The sequence below is a fragment of the Tamandua tetradactyla genome, chromosome 11 (assembly GCF_023851605.1).
Source record: "Tamandua tetradactyla isolate mTamTet1 chromosome 11, mTamTet1.pri, whole genome shotgun sequence".
Taxonomy (NCBI): Eukaryota; Metazoa; Chordata; class Mammalia; order Pilosa; family Myrmecophagidae; genus Tamandua; species Tamandua tetradactyla.
Window position 1 is genome coordinate 48,625,777 of NC_135337.1, and position 22,684 is coordinate 48,648,460.

At 38.0% G+C, this 22,684-nt stretch overlaps 1 protein-coding gene and 2 long non-coding RNA genes across 3 annotated transcripts in view; 1 reads left to right on the plus strand and 2 right to left on the minus strand.

The window, feature by feature from the left end:
• Positions 1–22,684, minus strand: part of ST6GALNAC5 (ST6 N-acetylgalactosaminide alpha-2,6-sialyltransferase 5) — a 189,825-nt gene that overhangs the window by 93,865 nt on the left and 73,276 nt on the right. The gene's annotated exons all lie outside the window — the stretch shown is intronic.
• LOC143650136 (uncharacterized) overlaps positions 1–22,684 on the minus strand; it is a 114,417-nt gene that overhangs the window by 54,246 nt on the left and 37,487 nt on the right. The window lies entirely within an intron of this gene.
• LOC143650135 (uncharacterized) lies at positions 11,844–21,620 on the plus strand. Its single transcript, XR_013159393.1, has 3 exons — positions 11,844–11,916; positions 12,624–12,833; positions 21,114–21,620. It is a non-coding gene; the product is annotated as an uncharacterized LOC143650135 (long non-coding RNA).

The window sequence follows — 22,684 nt, forward strand, 5'->3', positions numbered from 1 at the left end:
CTACATTGTTTGATATGAAGGTTGAACATCATAAAGATATCACTTTTTCATAATTTATAATTTTAATTCAATTCTAGTGAAAATACCAACATGTTTTTTCCTGTAACCAGATAAGCTGATTCTTAATTTCATAAACTACAATATAGAAGAAAACAGATAAGAAGGGAGGACTACCCTTATCAGAATGTAAATATTTGGTAATTAAAATGGTGTGGTTTTGAAACATAATGAGGCAAATAAACTTATCCAATCAGCACATAAAGATTAGAAAGTAATCTAAATCACAGAGTTTAAGGTCTGCAAGGCAACACAGATAAGGAACACATAGGATTTTAGTATGCAATGAAGGTTAGTATCTTAAATCAGTGGGGAAAACTGATTATGATTATACTTAATGCATGATGTTAGGACACGCAAAAAATTTGAATATCAAATATCAGTATTAAAATGCTATCATAAAAACACTAGAGATAAAAATAAGAAGATTCATTTATAACATTGGAGTGAGGAAGACTTTTAAAATATAACACAAAAATCCAAAGTCATAAAATCCATAAAAGAAAAGATTAAAAAATTCTGCTACATACAAAGAAAACTCTATATGGAATCCCCTTCCAAATAAAAGTCAGCAAACCCAAAAATGTCTTACAACCTGGAGTAAACATTTGGACAGACAAATGACCAACATATCTGATATAGAATGAGCTCCTATGAGTAAGTGAAGACCAACAACTTAATGGAAAATGGAGCAAAGGAGATTAACAATTTCAAGTGGCATTTAAACGTATGAAAAGATCCCTACTCTCACTCATATTGATAAACAGAAAATAAAGATGCACTGAATTATTATTCTTAGTTATAAGAGTGGCAAAATAAATCTGAAAGGATGATAAGATACCCCAAGTGAGAATATGGGTAAATAGGTCATCTCAGTTATTGATGATGAGACTGTAAAATGGTACAGTCTATATTTGAAGGCAACTAGCGCTACCAAGATGACAGATTCCTCTACCTATAGACCCGGCTACTCCATCTCCAGGAATTAATTCTACTGAAATACATTTAGATGTGCAAAATGACATATGTACTATGTTAGTCAGGTTTTATGAAAATGAAGAATTGGATACACCCCAAATTTGATTAATAAGGGACTAATTAAATGAACTATGGTTTATACATATAACAGAAAGCTGTATACATTATAAAACAGAATGAAGATCTTTCTGTATAGATATGAAAAGCTTTGCAAGATATATATATATCTTGCAAAGTATATATATATATATATATACTTTTTTTTTTTTTTGCATGGCCAGGCACTGAGAATCAAACCCGGGTCTCTGGAATGGCAGGCGAGAACACTACCACTGAGCCACACTCACACCACCCGCAAGATATGTTTTAAAGTATGTATTATTTGCACAAACATGGAAAGGAAAATATGTACCCTTATATTGACTTGTATATGCATAAAATATTTCTGGAAAAATCAGTGCAAGAACTCATAACAGTCATAAACTTAGAAAGATGTTGAGAAGGATGAAAACAGGGTGGATGGCAGCCTGAAGTGAGAAGGAGACTTTTCCTGGACAATGTTCTATACTTTCTGATGTTTGAAAAATACATATATATTACATATTCAAAGATTAATAAAAACAACGAGCAACTAAACTTAAATTAGTTTTAGTAATGGGGAATTAGGCAGTTTAGACCAACTCTCCCGCCAAAGACAATTAGAAAACCTGGAAAATTTTTTTAAAGCCTGTTGAAGTCATTGGAAAGCTAACAAAACAGTGAAAAGCCACCAGGTTAGGACTCAGAGATCAAAAGACCCCAAAAATGGAGCCTAGGGTTTAGGATTGCTTTTCTCTGGAGGACTTTGCCAATTTTGGACTGGCAGCTGAGAGGCTAAAGTCACTCTCAATGATATCTAGCAAAAATGCACACTAGAAACAGTGCCCCAAGACCTCAGATATTTGAATTTTTAGACAAAGAATTTAAAAAGTTACACTTAGTGAATTTTAAAAAAATTGCAAATTTTGATATAGAACTAGAAACAAAAATAAAGAATTGTATGGCTATTATGAAATTAAAATGCTACAATGCGCCAGTGCAATCGTGACTAAGTGGCAGAATTCTTGCCTGACATGCCGGAGACCCCAGTTTGATTCCTGGTGCCTGCCCATGCAAAAAACATAAAATTAAAATAAATAAATAAATAAATAAAATAAAAATAAATGTTGCAATGGCCCATATCGCTATTTATCAACAGATTAGACAGGTCGTATAGACAATTAGTAAATTACAATATAACTCAAAAGAAAATATCTCGAGTGAAGCACAAAGAGAAAAGGGATGGAAAACTCAAAGGTAAGAATAAGAGACATAGCAGCTACACTGAGAAGGTTTAACATGTCCATAATTGGAGTACTAGAAGAAAAGGAAAGAAAGAATGGGGATTTGAAGCCATATTTGAAGATATCTAACTGACAATTTTCTAAACATGAAGAAAAACATCAAACCACAGACCTTAAAAGTCCTAAAACTCCAACAGAATAATATAAAGCAACACCCACATCTAGGGATGTAATGGTAAGATATTATGATAAAAATATTATAGTTAAAAATAAGCAAAAAAAAAACCTGGAGAAAAATGATATTTTTTTTAAGGAGCAAAAATTAAACTGACAGGTGACTTCTCAATAGAGAAAGAGACCAAGGAATTATATCTTTACAGTACTAAAAGAAAACATCTGCCATACTAAAATACTGTACCCAGCAAGAAATTTACTTTAAAAATGAAAGCGAAATAATGAAACGTTAAGACAACTGAAAATGAAGCTAATTTGTCCCTGGAGAACAACACTAAAAATATGAAAGAATTTTTCAGACATAAGGAAATACCATAGGGAAGGTGGGGAATATAACCAAAGAGGAACAATAAAAAGATAACTGGGTATTTTAGTTTCCTGGGCTGCACAAGTGAAAACCATGAAATGGGTCACATTAAACAATGAGAATTTATTTGTTCATGGTTTGAGGCTGGGAAAAAGCCCAAAGCAATCATTGGTCCTTAGTTTGTCATATGGCAAGGCACAAGGCAGAGTCTCCTGGTCTCTCCCTTCTCTTCTGGGTTCCACTGAATTTCAGCTCCTGGCTGCTCTCTCTGCGGCTTTATCTCGCTCACATCTGAATTTCATTCAGTTTGTAAAGGGCTTCATAATAGGGTGAGCCATACCTCAATTGAAGTAACCTCATCAAAGGGTCCAACCTACAATACAATGGGTTCATACCCACAGGAATGGATTAGCTTTAAGAACATGTTTTTCTGTGAGTACATACAGCCTCAAACCACCATTAGGCAATTTAAATAAATGTTGACCATATAAGATAATAGCAATGCTGTTTTGTGCACTTTAAAATATGTACAGTTTTAATATATATGACAACAATGACACACAATTTTGGAATGGGAAAACATTTTTCTGGTGAATTCTACCAAATATTTAAGGAACAGATTATGCACACGCTTGTAGAGAATAGAAAAAGAAGGTGACTGCCCAACTCACTTTATGAGACCACCATGACTCATGATCATGGTTGTAAAAATCTTAAATTACTAGCAAGCAATCTTTCAAAACACACACACACAGACACTATAGTTAAATGGGGTTTATTTCAGGAATATGAGGTGGTTTAACATTGAAGAGATCAATTAATGCAATTTGGCTTAATGGTGGTATAAAAGAGAAAAACCATATGATATGATCATTTCAACAGATGCTGAAAAATCATTTCATAAGATTCAACATTCATCCATGTCAAAATGTTCAGCAAATTAGGTACAAGGGAGAAGTTCCTTCATTTGATAAATTCTATCTACAAAGCAAAATGAAACAATTTTCAACAAATATTATATTAATAATGACCTTCTGTAACCTTACTCTCTGAAATTGAGAATGTTGTCTAAAAACCACTTCAATCAACATGGCCCTGGAGGGCTCAAACAGAGTAGCAAAGAAAAATAAGAAATAAAAAGTAGACTATTCAGAAACAAATAAAATGTTCACATTTACAGATCATGTGATTGTTTATATAGAAAACCCGAAAGAATTTAGAGGTGAATTATTAAAATGAAAATGAGCAAATTCCAGCTACATGCAATAGATGATTCTCAAAGTATTACACAGGAGTTACACTCAAAAGGACACTTAATGGCAGGGCAAGATGGTGGCATAGTGAGGTGTGGAATTTAGTTCATCCTCTAAAAGCAGCTAGTAAATAGCAAAGAACTGTAGGAAACAACTGCTGGGGGGATAGCAATGACTGGATACACAACATACACCAGTCTGGAATGGGAGAAATGGCTGAGATCCCAGACAGAACTGTAAATCTCCCAAACTGCAGAGGCTGGTGCCCCTCCCCCACAGGCATGGCAGACTGGTTACTGGAGGGGAAAGGAAACAGAGTTTACTATAAGCAAGGGCTTAGCTCAACCAAAGTCCAACTGCAGAATTAATTTAAAAATTCTGACTACTGAAAACGTGCTGAGCACAGATAAATCTGGAGTAAGCACTAAGGGAACCAGGAGTTTGTGCCCTAGCAGAGAGAGGACAGGGCTGGTGGAAAAAAATATCCAGAACTTTTTGAGTTGGGCAGCAGAAAATACTGGAAAAAGGGGCACATAGAGCCTGGGGATACATAACATAGAGCCACTTACCAACTCAAGCTCTTGACTGGCAAACTGAGGAGCAGGGTTATGGCTCTGAAAACGCTTTTGCTTTTTGTTACTTCTTAATAGCTCATTAGGTAGAACTGCAAGCACTCTCAGTTCTATCTTATGAGCACCACTCCAGACAAGGGTGGAATTAAGGTGTGCTGGTTTGAAGTGATGTATGTACCCTAGAAAAGCCATGTTTTAATCAAAATCCCATTTTGTAAAGGCAGAATGATCCTTATTCAATACTGTATATTTGAATCTGTAATTAGATCATCTCCCTGGAGCTGTAACCCAATCAAGAGTGGTTGTTAAGCTGGATTAGGTGATGACACGTCTCCACCCATTTGGGTTTCTGGAGTCCTATAAAAGAGGAAACATTCTGGAGAATGAGGTGATTCAGAGAGGTCAGAGCAGAATGACATAGCCATGAGAAGCAGAGTCTACCAGCCAGCGACCTTTGGAGATGAAGGAGGAAAATGTCTCCTGGGGAGCTTCATGAAACAGGAAGCCAGGAGATGAAGCTAGCAGATGATGCCGTGTCTGCCATGTGCCCTTCCAGATGAGAGAGAAACTGTGACTGTGTTTGTCATGTGCCCTTCCAGCTGAGAGAGAAGCCCTGACTGTGTTCGCCATGTGCATTCTCATTTGAGAGAGAAACCCTGAACTTCATCAGCCTTCTTGAACCAAGGTATCTTTTCCTGGATGGATGCCTTAGATTGGACATTTCTATAGACTTGTTGTAACTGGGACATTTTCTCGGCCTTAGAACTGTAAACTAGTAACTTATTAAATTCTTCTTTTAAAAAGCCATTCCATTTCTGGTATATTGCATTCCGGCAGCTAGCAAACTAGAACAGATGGCATGTCTGAGAGACAAAGTAACTAGTCAGGTGAAAAGGGTTAATTCCCTAAAAGGCATAACTTTTTCAAGAAAAGGGGGGTGGGAACCAGCGCAAGTGGAGGCCTTCCCTCAGGGAATTCAGGCTCCAGGGACTAGGAAACAGAAGCAATCAATACCAGGCTACTACCTCAGCCTCTGTCTCAATCACATCATTGGCAGGGAGAGGCTGCTGAAATTAAAGGCACTGCATCACTTTATGCTGGTAGGGAGCTATGGGATGACAAGTGCCACTTGCTGAGCAGGAGAGGAAAAGCACAGAGTTTAGAGGTTTCATAGGAAAGTGTGACAACCTGTTGGGCTGCACCCTTATGGAAAACTGATGCTGGCTACTCTCTCCTCCTGAGACATGGCCTGCCTGGTCTGGGGAAATCTGACTGGTGTTTATAATATCTGAGGAGACCCTCCCTGAAAAAAGTCTCCATATAGACAGGGAAAGAAACAGGAAAATGAGAACTGAAAAATTCTGATCAATTCAACAGACCCTATGCTAGAGGTCTAGCACATGTTGAACTGAATGTCAAAAAATAGTCAGAGAACAAAGCCATCCAGCAAGAAAACCCTAGGTAAAAGAGTGAAAAAAACCTCCAGAATAGACTAATTAAGGAAATCAAATGCTTAGACACCAGCAAAAAAGAGTCTTACAAGAAAATCAAAGATATGGCCCAGTCAAAAGAACAAAGACTTCAAATGAGATACAGAAGCTGAAACAACTAATTCAAAATTCTCAAACAGACATGCAAAATCTTATCAAAAATAAAATCAGTGAGGTGAGGGAGGATATAAAGAAAACATTGGGTGAACATAAAGAACTCAAAAGTTTAAAGAAACAAATTGCAGAACTTATGGGAATGAAAGGCACAAGAGAAGAGATGACAAAGAACAATGGAGACCTACAACATAGATTTTAGGAGGCAGAAGAAAGGATTAGTGAACTAGAGGACAGAGCATCTGAAATTTCACACACAAAAGAAAATTCAGGGAAAAGAATGGAAAAATATGATCAAGACCTCAGGGAAACATGAAGCAAATCAATATACATCTTATGGATGTCCCAGAAGGGAAGTGAAAATGAGCAGAAAGACTAATGGGGGAAAATAATCACTGAAACCTTCCCTTCTCTTATGAAAGACATAAAATTACAGATCCAAGAAATGCAGTGTATCCCAAACAGAATAGATCCAAATAGACTTACTCCCAGACACGTACTAATCAGATTGTCAAATGTCAAAGACAAAGAGAATTTTGAAAGTAGTAAGAGAAAAGCAATCCATCACATTCAAAGGAAGCTTGATAAGACTATATATGGATTTTTCAGCAGAAATGATGGAGCAAGAAGTCAGTGATATGATATATTAAAGATTCTGATAGAGAAAAACTGCCAACCAAGAATTCTCTACCCAGAAAATTGTCCTTCAAAAATGAGGGGGAGATTGATATATATTCAGACAAACAATCACTGAGAAAATGTGTGAATCAGAAACCAGTTTTCTAAGAAATATTAAAGGAAGCACAACAGGGAGATAGGAAAAAGCAGAAAAGAGAGGTCTGGAGAAGAGTGTAGAAGTGAAGACCATTAGTAAAAGTGAAAAGAGAAAAAAGTTAGATATGACATATAAAATCCAAAAGACAAAATGGTAGAAGAAAGTACTGCCTTTATAGTAACAACCTTAAATATTAATGGATTAAATTCTGCAATCAAAAGACATAGAGTGGCAGAATGGATTAAAACACAGGGCCCATCTATATACTGTCTACAGGAGATTCACTTTAGACTGAAGGACAAAAATAGGTGAAAAGTTGGGAAAAGATATTTCACATAAACAACAACTGGAAAAGAGCAAGGATATCTATACTGATATCTGACAAATTAAACTTCAAATGTAAAACAATTAAAAGAAACAAAGAAGGGCACTATGTATTACTAAAAAGAACAATTCGACAAGAAGACATAACAATCATAAATATTTATGCAATAAGTCAGAATGCTCCACAATACATGAGGCAAACACTGACAACACTGATAGACCATCTAGACAAAGGTTCTTTCAAACCAGCACAGATGATAAAAAATAGTCCATATTTTAAAACTTCAACTTCTGTGTGAGACCAAAAGTAAAGCTCTTTATTTGGTACACAATTTATATTTTGGATAGCACATTATCTAATTTAACTTGTATGGTCAGTTTATTGAACACCATAATTACATGGAATCTTGAATAGGGCATGAGATTTTGTAGGTTTGTCCAGAGTGATACCCCAATAAATCCCAGAGTGATTTGAACAGTGACTAAAAAAGTATTTGCAAAATCCCCTTGGGGAATGGCGAGAAAGGGGGAAAATTCAACTTTTCCATTTGGAGAATTCCTGATAGTCTTACAAGGAGTGGGGACAACTAAATAATAGGCTGAGCCCTCAGTCTTGGGGTTTGTTCATACAAAACTATATATACGTGCAAAGGATAGACTAAGCCTACTTAAAATCAGGCCTAAGAGTCACCCCCAGAGAATCTCTTTTGTTGCTCAGATGTGGCCTATCTCTCTCTCAGCCAACATGGTAAGCAAACTCACTACCCTTCCCCTCTCTGTGTGGGACATGACTCTCAGGGGTGTAAACCTCCTTGGCAACATGAGACAGAAATCCTAGAATGAGCTGGGACTGGCATCAAGGGATTGAGAAAACCTTCTCGACTGAAAGGGGAAAGAGAGAAATGAGATAAAATAAAGTGTCAGTGGCTGAGAGATTTCAAACAGATTTGAGGGGTTATCCTGGAGGTTATTCTTATGCATTTTATAGATATCCCCTTTTTAGTTTAAGGTATATTAGAGTGGCTGGAGGGAAGTGCCTGAAACTGTAGGAGCTATATTCCAGTAGCCATGTTTCTTGAAGATGACTGCATAATGACAAAGCTTTTGCCATATGACTGATTGGGAAAAAAAAAAAGTGAAAAAAGAAAAAAAAAAAAAGAAGAAGCCCAACATAGTTTTTATCAGGCTAAAATCAAGGTGCTGGTAGGTCTGCATTCCTTCCTGAAGGCTCTAAATGAGAATCCATTCCTTTGCCCTTTCCAGTTTCTAGAGGCCACCTGTATACACCTTTGCTCATGGCCTCCTTCCTCCATCTGCAAAGTCAGCAATGTTGACTTCCCAGCACCGACCCCACCACACTTCCATAATCACCGCTGCCTTGGATTCTGATGTCAGCCGGGAAAGGCTCTCCACCTTAAACACTCACATGATTAGGTTGGGCCTACCTGAATAATTGGGGATAATTTCCCCATCACAGGGTCCTTAACCTTAATAACAATTTGCAAACTCCCTTCTCCTATATAAGATCAAATATCACAGGTTCCCAAGATGGAGAGGTGGATACCTTTGGGGCCTTTTTTTCTGCTCACCCCAGAAGTAGAGGTAGAAATAGAAAGACAAGGAAATATGCAAAATAGTCACCTGCTTTTGATAAACAGTCTGGACACCTCTTGGTAGCCTCTACCTACTTGCTGAATTAGATTTCCACCCAAATCCCTTCACATATCATGATCACCTAAGCCAGGCTTGTGATTTGGACATGACATTCTTCAATTCAGGCCCCTCTTGAATCTGTTCTCTAGTTCCCATCTTGCTAAGTGTGACTTTTTCCCTCTTCCCAGGGCCTTGGGGCTGAGAGCTCTTTAGCTAAAAAACTTTATATCAACTCTGTCTTTGGTCATGTACAATTCTGTGGTTTTGTGAACAGAACCATATCTGCTCTAAGAAGAATGGGCGGAAATGCACAGCAATCTGGTTGATCAGGCACTCACTGTATGATCTAGTTGTACTGCCAATAAAGCACAGTTGTATCACTGTAGGATCTGAGTTATACTGTTAATAAAGCATATATCAAGTACAATTGTGTTTTTTTTTTCCTATCTGGAAAAATACGTATGGCTATTTGAGCCTTTAGTCACATTCTTTTATGTGATGAGTAATTAGTGAAGTTCTACCTAAAAGTCATGTTCTCACCTTAACCTAGCTGTCAGTCTACTACCTACTTACACCTTAGCCTAGCATTAGCTCTGTTCCCACTCAGCTCCCATCTCTTATAGTCTCACCAGATCGCCCACAGATGTTCCCCAAAATCATATGTGCAAATTATACACAGGGTGGAAGAGATGTATTTCAAGAACTATGTTTTGAGAAGCCAGTTCCATCTGCATAACAGTATGAAGTCCAACATAAACAACTCTATAAAAAAAGTCAATGTTCAATTATTCCTTTCAAAGCCCTTAGTAAGCTGTAAGGAATTATAAATCTCCCTTCACTTTTAGAGCCAATAGAATACACTGAGTAAAAGCAACAGCCATATTTCTCTTTCTTTCAGACTGTGAAAAAAGAGGCCGATTAAAATGCAAGATGAATATGCAATATTTTGGTTCTAAAAATCCAAATTAACACAATTTCTTTGCTATATTTTTTGTTTACTTTCCTTAAAATAAATGAGATAGCATGTGTATATATGTGTGATGTGAGAGAAGAAGAGAGAGAGAGAATTCATTCACAGATTCAATAGTACTTTATCTTTTGAAATTAAATTCAAAACTGTAGAGTATCCTATACCCTGATCAACCAGACTGCTGTACATTTGTAACCACTGTTATTGGAGCAGACACAGTTCTGTCTACAAAATCACCATAGGATTGTACATGACGAAAGACCCTTCAGTTGCGGATGAAAATAAAAACACTTTATAAATTTGCTTTGAATTTTCCAGACCTCCACTTAAGGATCTGAGTTATGTAAACAGGTCATCGTTAAAATTAAAGTGGATGACATTATCACACATAGTGACTGAGTTTTGGATCTACAATGACAATTCCCTCAAGTCCTCTTGACTTCCACTGTTAAGTCTCTAAACTGTCTGTGAGCTGCATGATATTTGATCTAGGACCATCCAGCCTGTCCTTCCAGGTTCTTTTCCTCACTGTATCTTTAAACTCCCTGCAGCAGTGATGTGACTAGAAATGAACACTGTGCTTTTAGATGTAACCAGCAAGTAGCTCTGAATTTTTTATCATGTTTTCCTCAACCTTCTTCCACACTTTTTCTCTTAGTTATTCCATCTGTCTCTCAAGCTATGTATATATACAGTTGTTTCAGCATCTTTGTCACAGATCAGCAAACCATGATTATTTTTCAAGTCAGCTAATGGTTTATCTGACTAGATGAATGTTCCATATTTGTTTCGTCTTGACATTTCACCCTCATTAGTTGCTTTACATTAATCAATTCATTCATGCATTCAATAAAAATTTTATTTAGCCCCTCTTGGGAGTCAGCCTTTGTTCTAGGTATATAAGATTCAAAAGTTGGCCCAAAGAAACTCTATTCTTACACCCATAGAGGTTACAGTCTGGTGGGGGAGAATATTAGTGAAATGACTGTGCAAAGAATGCTAATTACAACTGTAAGAAATACCCTGGAAGGACAAGTTGATATGGGAATGTACAACAGTGGCATTCAAGGAAGCCCTGAAGAACTGACTTGATATACAAGCATCAGCTGAGGAAGAGATGGGATGGGTGCATTGCAGGCAGCAGAACTCATATGCACATATTCTCTGTTGGCAAGAAGCACAGACTGTTTGAGAAATTGAAGTGAATCATCTGTGACTGGTGTACAGAGGCCAAAAGAATGGGGATGGCAGATTATGCTGGAGAAGCTGACAAGGAGGTACGCATGGAGGATGTTACAGGTCTCCTTAAGTACTCATTTCTCATCCCAAGCACACTGAAGGTCTTCATCCAAGGACTGGTGACATTCAATTTTCGTGTCCCTCTGTCTGTTGCTCTGTCTTTATTTATGGCCCAGGGATGTGTGTGTCACGAATAACAATTTTAAATAGACAACTCACAGAACTTCCATAACATCAGATACTTTGGATTTGCAATAGAGATCTTCTGGATCGGATTCATAAGCTGCCTCCCCCTAAAGGGTGCCTGCTGTTGGCTATATCCATAATATATCATTTAAATGGTGGTATTCACAGTCCCTTTCCCCACCGCTTCTTGAGCAAAATGGAGAGGGTCTCGGGTGTTAGGGAGCCAGGCCTCAGAAAGGGTGCACAGCACAGAGGGCTCCTCATTTTATAATACTCATTTCTGCTTGGGGGTCTTTCTTTTCTTATCCATCCTCAAAGATGATAAAACTGCTCTGATGTAACACCTCTTGTGACCTCATAGAAGAAGGCTTTCAAAGGTGATTGAATATTCCCTAAGAGTCTACTTTGGGCAAGGCCCTGGGCTGGATGCCCTGGGAGAACAGTAAGTAGTAGTTGCTTGAGAGAAGATTAAACTTAATAGGGAATTTGGAACATAAGCAAGTGACTAAGAATGTGACAATCCATAAGGCTATCTGAGGAATATGAACAGCCAGCTCTGAAGGGCAGCTGGGCCACAAAAAGCTCAGCAGAAATGAGAGCCTCAAATGCCAAGAGGCTGGTACTCAATGCATGTAAGAAATCTGCAGTTTAGTCCTCCCCTGCCCCTCTTGCTGTCCATTTTACACTTCAAAATGCATCGGCCACATTTGGACAAGCCTTGGCTTGCCTCTCATTTCTCTAAGCATCTGTCGGTTTCTAAGAAAACTAGGCCATGATTCCTTATGTTCTATTGTGCCCATAAGCCAGAACAGAAGGCCTAGGTCAGCCAGCCAAAAGCCAGGCATAACTCCAGAAGAATTAAAGAATCAAATGTCGAAAGAAAACCATAAAGGGCGGTGCGACGGTGGCTCAGTGGCAGACTTCTTGCCTGCCATGACGGAGACCTGGGTTTGATTCCCAGTGCCTGCTTTGCTAAAAAAAAAAAAAAGGAAAAGAAAGAGAGAGAAAGACAGGTATAATTATCCTACCTTATTAGCTTAAAAATGCAGAACACACAATTTTATATAGAAAAGAATAAATATGTGCAGGCTCTGAATTTCTGTAAATTAACTGAATATGGCTCTCTCCACATATCTCCCAAACCTACAGAGATCAACAAGGAGAGGAAATAAAACCACCCCTAATTCCTGTCTACAGCATAACTAAGAGACTGAGAATGTTACAAATCTCCATTTACACAGAGAAAGGGGAATAAAAATCGGAAACCTGCAGAGCCAGCATCGGATGCCTTGTGGAGCTGAGAGTCAGGTGGAAAATATGTGGAAAAGGCAGCAGGGCCCTGGCAGTAACAGAACCCAGGTGAAATTATTCCTAGAAATTATTCACCCTCTGAGGAGCTAAATACTGGGAAAAGTCTATAAACTGGTGGATCAAACTACTGTTACTGGGGATTTAAAAGTAAGAGTCTTGAAGTTACCAGGTCCAGAGACAGAAAAGTTCTACTTTGGGAGAGGGAGGTGCTTGGAAGAAGGAGATGCTCTTGAAGCTTGGGTAATGAAGCTAAAGAAGGAAGCAAGTGTTGAAAATTAGGGGTCCATCAGAAAGGAAAGAAAAGGCACATCCTTGCTCCTTCTACATCACAGGCAAAAAGAAAAGGTATCACTTATTTTAAAGAAAGATGCTTCACTATATCAATAAAAGACAGTGCCCTTGAACCAAGAAACTGTGGAAACAGAGTGGACCTCCCTAAAACCTTACCCCTGCCTACACAGAATTACCTGTTGTGACTGGTCCAGGAAACTACAAAACATTTCTAAATTGAAAGAGCAGAGAACATCCACACAGAGTCATAATAAGACTTTGGAAAATAAGAATCAAAATATATGAGCTTGAGAAATCCCTCTCCCCATCTCAAAAACAACTACAAAGCACAAGAAACCTGTAGCACAACCGTAAAACTGAATTAGACACCTATAAAAACATCACTTAAAAATATTTGAAAGCACCTCTAATCAGAATTCCAAAAGCTGTAAAATAAATGGACACACCCACAACAAGATGTTATTGAAATAACAGTTTATTATTCCTGATCCGATATAACAGGAAGTACACAATACCACCATGCAGCATTCTTTTCAAAAATGTTTAACCTGCATCTAATCATGAAGAAATAATTAGACAAATCCAGAATAGTGAGACATTCTCAAAGACAACTGGCCTGGACTCCCCAAAAATGTCAATGACCTGGGGACAAAATGAGGTATAATGCTAAATTAATAGGGACTAAAGAGATATAACAAACACATGAAATGTCTGGCCATTTATTGGATCTTGGATTGGAAAAGAAATCAGCTATAATGGATTTTTTTTTTAAACAAGTGAGGACATTTGAATATGGCCTGAACATTAAGATAATTTATGGTATCAATGTTAAATTTCTTGGGTTGCGGTATTTTACTGTGGTTATATAGGAGAATGTCCTTTTTCTTAGGAGATAAAATATTTATGGAAATGCACCAATCAACAACAAAGGTTGTTTCCCAGATGGTTAGAAGGCACCTCCCCATCCCTATTTTAAAAAGTGCACTTAGATAATCTCTCCCTCCCCTAATTTGTATTAAAGATTAAATGAGATTTTGGTTATAGTGTGAAATGCCACTATGTTCAGAACCTGGGATTAGTTGGGAGTTATTTTCCCAGGTGGTAAAAATTCAATTGGCCTTTAATAGAAGATATTGTAGGGCAGGTTCTAGAAGGAGGGTAAAGGGACAAAACATATTCCATTTATAGGACAATGCCACATAAATCAGCATATGAACAAAGTCAACCTTGGGCCTGGATTGAGAAAGAAAATTAAAGAAAGCTTTTGCTTCACACAGAAAGGGATGTGCTGGGGGAAGATGGAAGAGCGGAAAGGGTTAGTCAGCTTTTCTGTATTAACAGTCATTTTGTCCATGGGCTCTGAATCCCAGTTCTGCATATATCTGCATCTGTGGCTTTGGAAAAATGGAAGTAATAACAGTTCCCTTATTGGGTAGTTACAAGAAATAAATAGGCAATGTACTTAGAGTTGTTCCTGCAACACAGCATCATGCATTGCGTTAGCTATGGTTTTTCCCTTAGATCTTGGGCTCCAGTTCATTGCATGGCTTTCTGCCATTTGGTCTCACAGCTGGAGAGGAACAAGCTATGACCCTAACAGAATTTAACCCTGCAATTTTGGAATCATCATCTCCAGTGTTTTGAGGTATGGGGGATGAATTCTTTAACAGTAGGACCATGGATAATTTCTATGTTCTCCTCTGTAGTTATGTTATTTTCCACATTTCCTACAATAAGGCAGTGTTAATTTGATAATTAAAAATAAAGAAAAAGAAGAAAAGAAGCAGAAAATGACTAACAATGCCCCTCTTCCCATCTTCCCACTGCAAAGTGGAGATAGTGGTAGAGAGAAAGGATTATTCGTTTTGTTTTAAACAAGAAGAACATCAATCAGCCAAGGGCAGAAGTTCTCTGGAGCCTCCACAGCCTCTGCTCTTGCATTGTCCTGCCCAGGCAGACAGAGGATATTGCAACTGGTTGCTCAGTTAGGGGAGGGAGATGTAGCAGAAAACCAACCAAAAATAGAATAAAAAACAAAATAAATAAGTAAATGGACTAGATTGAATTTAGTGAATTATTCTGATGAACACATACACGCTTAAGCAGGAAAACAAGAGGAGATCAACAACTTTGGATGTTTGTTTAATGTAGATTTATGGACTTCATTATGAAAACACATTGATTAACAATAACTTACTTCTAAACAAAAGTCAGTTTACACTCAGAGGTGAAAATAAAAGTGGTAAACACTTGAGCAGTCATTTCATAGTGCCAGGTTTCAGGATACTAGCTCCCTAAATTCTTCATTCTTAATTTAGTCCACTTAAAAAGGACAAATTGAGGAGGGAGTATAGTAGAAAAAAGTTATTCAAAAATTAAATACAGAGAGCATCTGACCCAGTAACTACCACGTTGACTGCTGAATTTATCTGCATTTCTATGTAATCCCTGGTTGATGAGGTCCACAGATTCTTAGAGTAGGAAGGGACCTTAAAGTACATTCAATGCAATATTATGCAAAGTGAGTATTAAAATATGTAACATAATTGACAGACAATCAGGCCCCCCAGACCTGCCTGTGCTACTCTGATCCTACCAAAATCTGTAATGATAAAATTAGCTACCATTTAGCAACATTTGTGTGCTAGGAAGTGTGCTGGATTTCTTTCTTCTTTTTTTTTTTGGCCTGGTTGAATCACAGCACTTGATTTTTTTCCTTTATGCTACTCACCACAATTTGTAATACTTTCTTACTAATGTAAGAAGTAAGCAATGTAAGTAATAGTACCATATTGAATGTAAACATATTGAAAGGGGTTGTATAGACCTATGGGTTCCACTGGTTAACACTAGAAATATAAATAAGTTCTTGCATGAACTACTTCCAAAGGTATGATTCTTACACAAAGAGTGTTTAAATTCAGGGTATAGGGGGAAAACGGCTATTCATGCTATGGGCTATGTTTAACAGGAAAACATCAGCACTACCACAGCAACAGCAGGGGTAAATACTGGGGGGAGGGGCAAGAGTTAAGGGGAGGTTTCGATTTCCTATTTGTTGAGGGTGTGTTTATTGGTTATCTTTCTCTTGGGAACAATTAAATGATCTAAAATTGAGAGTATTGATGGACTGTGGACTTTGGACATTATACATGATGCCTACTGAATGCAGGTGGCTGAAGGATGCACTGACTGAGAAGTAGATTGGTAAATGATGGTGGATACATACGATTGAATATTGTGCTGCTACAAAAAGGAACTAAGTCGTGAGGCACATAACATTGCGAATGAACCTGTGGGGCATTTGGTGAGGCAAAATAAGCCAGAAACAAAAGAGCAATTATTATATGGTCTTATTTAGAAAATGCTTATAAGAAAACAGGGGCCTAGATTGTAAGCTCTTATAGCAGTCACATTTTGTTCAGAGTGGTAATTATTATTTCTGGATTTTTAGGGGAGGCTTTATGTATCTATAACCTGGTACTCAGAGATCAGAATGAAGGCAATCAGCTGAGGATTAAGGTAATTCAGAAAACAGGAGTAAGGAAGACATTGTTTATATTTTAGAACCTCACCTAGTCTTTGAGATCAAAGGAAGAAAGGTTTATTTTGTCCAGAACCTAAATTTTCTGTAGCTCATAATCTAATTCAACCTGTCTAGATAGCTCATTTAAACAATCGAAACACAGGAAGCCCAGAATAAAAATGAGGGCCTTTAATTCTGTACAGCTTAATGTAATGCCTGGATATATCCCAGAATATATTAAATAGATAATCAAAAAGTACTGGCGTTTTTGCATGAGGAAGAACAAAGGAATGTCATTACTGCAGGGTGTTGAAAATAGATGGTAATTAATATTTTAAAAATTTAACTTATGTGTGAGAATAAAGCAAAAAATGTTTATTTGGTACAAAATTTATATTTTGACTAGTACATTTCCTAATACTACCTATGTAGACAGTTTAATTGAATACTATATGTACATGGAATCTTAAGTACGGCATGAGACTTTGTTGGTTTGTCCAGAGTGATGCCCTGATAAATCCCAGAGTGATTTGAACAGTGAGTAAAAAAGTATTTGCAAAGTCCCCTTGGGGGAATGGTGAGAAAGGGGGAAAATTCAACTTCCCCAAGTTGAATTCTTGATCTTCTCACAAGCAGTGCGGACAACCAAAGCTATAGGGTGAGCCCCCAGTCTTGACGTTTGTTCATATGAAACTTAACCCCACAAAAGATAGGTCAAGCCTACTTAAAATTAGGCCTAAGAGTCACCCCCAAGAAAACCTCTTTTGTTGCTCAGATGCGGCTTCTCTCTCCAGCCAACACAACAAGCAAACTCACCACCCTCCCCCTGTCTATGTGGGACATGACTCCCAGGGGTGTGGACCTTCCTGGCAACATGGGACAGATATCCTAGAATGAGCTGAGACTCAGCATCAAGGGATTGAGAAAAACCCTAGAATGAGCTGAGATTCAGCATCAAGGGATTGAGAAAACCTTCTAGACCAAAAGGGGGAAGAGTAAAATGAGACAAAATAAGTGTCAATGGCTGAGAGATTCCAAACAGAGTCCAGAGGTTATCCTGGAGGTTATTCTTATGCATTAAATACATATCACCTTTTTAGAAAAGATAAAATGGAGAGGCTGGAGGGAACTGCCTGAAAATGTAGAGAAGAAATTCCTCATGTTATTGAGGAATGAAGTTCCAATATAGATCTTAGATGTTTTGCTTTCCTCTTACTCACTAAGGTAACCAAAAATATCAACCAACATTCATGACGAAGCTATTCATTCTTCAATTGTAACCATAGTTTGGCTACAGATAGAAGAGTTTGGAAAAAGTCTATGAAACCATCCTGTGGGAATCAATTGGCTGTATGGAAGTCACAGCAAAGTGTATTGCATATTTATTGCTGTTTGTAAATTGTGTGCTGCAATCCTTTATAGCAGTTAAATTCATACACTTAAACATTTTGTATATGCACATTTTTAAGGGTGGCAGTTTTAAAATATTTACCAGCACAGCACTGATTTAAACCCAGTCTCTCTGTTTTGTTCTTACTTCAGTGAAACAAAATCACGCTTTCTCTTTAAAGTGGTGGTGTAGGTTAATTGTGTTGTACGAGTCTTTTAGGTTTTTTAGATGCTGTCTTTCAGGGCGACTGAGCTGACCCAGGGAATGTTTGGATTTGTGTATTTAGAATCAACAGCTTATTACAACTGAAAACTTGTTGCCTTTACAGGAAAAAAATTTCTAGTTTCCCTATGAAGGGGTTTAATAGTGGGCAAGGTCAGTTTTAATTTTAGTTTAGACACCAAGCTTACAAATTTCATAGTGGCTTCTATTTTTTTTTTTTGCTTTAACCAAACGAGAGAGTGAGATTTCGTTATGGCAGATGGTTTATAATATTAGTCACATTAGCCACACCTACTAAATGTCTTGTACTCACTACCTCTTTGACATGGGCTTTGTGCTGCTTGACAGAGTCAAACTTACCAATTGATTTGCTGTTTGCCTCCTTGCATGGTTATAGATTTTCAGGCTCTGGGCCTCCATTCATTCTGAAAGGGTTTGCACCCCCATTTCTAAGTGCCCAGCACCTACCCCCTTCCTTTGAGGTTCAGTACAGCTACCTCCTCCCTGTCTTTCTGCCCCTAACCCATTCAATATGAAAAAAAATCTGTACCTTTCTCTGAATCCCCTTAAGACTCTAATCATCTCTCTCTTTTGACACCAGTCCTATTTCTCCCTTATTCACTGTTACATATGTCTCTGGATTTCATTCTCCTTGAGGGCAGAGTACCTTCCTAATTTATCTCTAAATTCTACCATGTGACTAGTTTAATACCTGCAAATGGTGAGAACTTAAAATATGATATACATATAAATGAATATATGGTATGTCTAATTATCACTACTGATACCATCACTAACATCATACTACAGCTTTGGACACCGGACTCAGGCTTTAGTGAGTGGACCAAGAACTCTTCAGTGCAGTATGGTGTAGGAGCATTGTCCTGTGGATCAGGAGTAAGTAGATTCTCATCTCAGTTCAGTTCTGTCCATTGAATATGATGTTGGGCTAGTCAACCTCTCTGGGCTTCAGTTCCCTCATCTGTAAAATGTGTGTGAACATGGGAAGAAGCCTGAGCCTCTTTGTACCTCTAAATGTCGGTAATTCCACAATGCTGGGCAAAAAGTCCCCATGGGCTGAGCTGGGTTCCTATAGAAAGGCAGAGCTCCAGGCAGAGCTTTGCCATCTCTAACTCCCTTCTTCGAAACCCAGGGACTCTCTTCCAGCAATGGGCTAAGTTCCCTCTGACAGGTCTGTCTCAGTGAAGGGTTAGTGAGTTCAAAAACATCCAGTTATTCCACACTGGTGACTGTATGGACTGGAAGATTATTGCTTTCTTTAGACTCTGACAATGGTGACTATTTGGAAGTTGCAGAGAAAAAAAATCAAGGCCAATGAGCTCCAGAACTGAGATTCGAATGGTTTTTCCCTTGGCAAGTCACTGTTGGAGAGATGCTCCAATTCATCCACCCCGCAGATCTTGGGTGACACAGGACTGTTGACCTCAATTACAGAGGCTGGAAACAGAGACCCAGAATAGCAGGAGGCACAGCTAGAAAGGCCCTTGCCTAGCCAAACATTCGATTTTACACTTGAGGAAACTGGAGCACAGAGAGGCCAAAGGACTCCTCCAAGGTTATGGACTTAGTCGAAGACTTAGACACTCCACCTTTCCTGGAGTTCTAGCTTATATATATTCTACTCTTATACCAGCCCCACCATGGACCAGCATCACTGTCAGGAAGAAGCATCTCTGATGGCAAAAGTCGGGCACACACAGGCAATGTTCAGAATGGCCTTTTTTCCTTCCCAATTCTCAAATACAGTTTGATAAAGACTATTGGAGAGAGATGAAGTTGGTTTTCAGAAGAAAAAATTCCAATCCTCAACTCCCATGAGAATAGCAAATCTTTTTTTTTTTAAATGTATATTCTGTCCTTGCTGAATATAATTATTCTGGAACAATAATCAACTAGTATCTCAGAGCCCTTTTTCTTTCTTTTTATGGCTTAGAACAGAACTAGCAACACAACTCAGACCATGGGTTACCGGAAACAGTTGTTTTATTTCCTGTAATGGATCTACCTGATGCAGATGTCAGCCACTGGACTCTGAGTTCCTTGAGAGGAGTGTAGTCTCAGGAAGGAGCTGATCCAGGGCCTGGCACTTGGAAAACACTCAAAACATTGTGTGGATGAGTCCAGAAAGTGTCATACTGGTGATCACACAGTCACAGAATATTTAGTGGAATATGAAGTGGCTCAGCAATAGTTATCTGTAGTAGTTTGGTTCAGGTGTCAACTTGGCCAGGTGATGGTGCCCAGTTGTTCTATTGCTGTGGACTTAAATCATCAGCATGTGAAATTCATCTATGGCTGATTATCTCTGCAGTCAGCTAAGGCGAGGGCCTTCTGCAATGACTGAGGTTTAAAAGGAGAAGTCAGAAGTGAAAAAAAAACAGCTCAGCATAGCTCCAAGGAGCTCAGCATGGCCCAGCACAACACATTCAGAGCTCAGAGCTGACACAGAGCCAGCTTATGGAGACTCAGAAAGGAACTGCCTCAGGGAAAGCCATTCAAACTCGAAGCCAGGAGAGAAGCCCAGCAGATATCCCCAGGTGTCTTCCCAAGTTAGCAAATTTATAACTAAATAAATCTCTTTTATAAAAGCTAATCCATCTCCGATGTATTGCATTCTGAAAGTCTTAGCAAACTACAACATTATCCTTTAAGAAATGATGATAAGTTTGATAATGAATGATCCAGGAAGGGAATTTGAGATTCTTGAGATGTTTTGGAGGAGGGACATAGGTAAATACTCTTGATCATATTCACTATGGTGAGAGTAGTTATGTAGAAGAAGGAAGAGTGAGAAACTTATTCTGATTTACATTCTTCTTACTTCGACAATATAACATATTGTATTTCAATAGTTATCACTCTCCTTTAACTCTTGAAGGAAATGATGTGCAGGAGGATTTGGCGTTTTTAACACTGAAACATGGTGCCATTCTGGAATTCTAAGCTTTCAAGGTTGGTGTGGCTGACAGTGCTCTCGCCAGAAGGTCCGTTTTCACTGGAGGGACACCGAGGAGTCAGAGGACCCACAATGGAGCCCTGAGAAGAGAAAGCAGGGAGTTGGTCGCTAAGGTCAGATGAGCGTAAGGGACTTAGAAACTGCCCTGTGACAGGCAACTGCTGTGTATCACTTCAGGTCCTCTCCTTGGCCACATACTTGCCAACCTCCCTTGCCTCAAGTTGGGAACCACATGGCTGAGCTCTGGTTGATGAAATATGTGAGGAAGTGTGGTGAGGCATTTCCAAACCTGGCCATAAAACCACGTGGCGACCACCTTTAGCTCTCTCTTCTCTTGACATAGCAAACTTGTGGGCCAGAAAACGGAAGATGGCCATCTGACTCATTTTGGACTTGGAGTGATGAGAAATAAATCCTTATTGGGTTAAACAATCGATATTTTGGAGTCTGTTACTGAAGCATAGCTTACCCTATTCTGATTTTTCTTCTGATCTATCAATCCTACCTCATCTGAGGATGACAAGGGGCAGGAATGTAGGGCAGGAGACTTCTGCAGAATTAAATATTTTACATTTGTCTGGAGATTCTCTTCTGCTATCCTGTTTAGGGATAAGAACATGTTGGCATAGGGTAGAGGAACATGAGAGAACTTACATACATGCCCAAACTCTCTCTGCTATTTTAATATTTTTCCAAGGTACTAATTTCTGCCAATTGTTTCTACTTTTCTTCTATGATTTATTAGGTAAAGCCCTTAAAAAATAAAACTTTTAAAGTGAATTAAATATTTCAGATGTTTTTGAGCTACAAACTTTTAGTATTTTTATAATGTTCTAATAATCACTATCTAATATCAACTTGAACAAATCCATCATTTCAAGTTTATTTATTTAGTTTAGAAAGTTTAATGTCTACTGATTTACTGATATATATATATATATATATACACACACATATTCAGTAGGGCATTTTTAAAAAGCTATACAATATAGCTCCGGGGCCAGCATTTAGCCTAATGTTCAACGAAAAAATAAAGGAGTTCTGAATCTGATTGCATTTTTGTTCTCAAAGTTAATTTGCTATTAATAAATAAATTATTGTTATGAATATAAATTGTTACACATACAGATTGGACCCATGGATCTCTATGAGTAAATAAAAATGTGTTTGTATTTGAATAAGTATTTCACAAAAGGAAGTGGGACTCAGCTAATGCTCCACATACTAAACTTACGTTTCATATCTATCTAAATTAACTGTGTGATCGGGGAGGACACCTACCTACTCATTCAAAGATAGGTAGTGTCATTTTAAAATAGTTGTTACATGTACAAAAAAATATGTGTGTGTTTATTCTTACATACACTGAGTGCATCCTTAAACTTAGACACAAAAGTACAAATACAAAGTCACCTAAAATTCTTAGATGAAGACATTTAAAATATTAAAAATAAACAATGGCAACTTCAACATTTTATCATCTACAAATCACT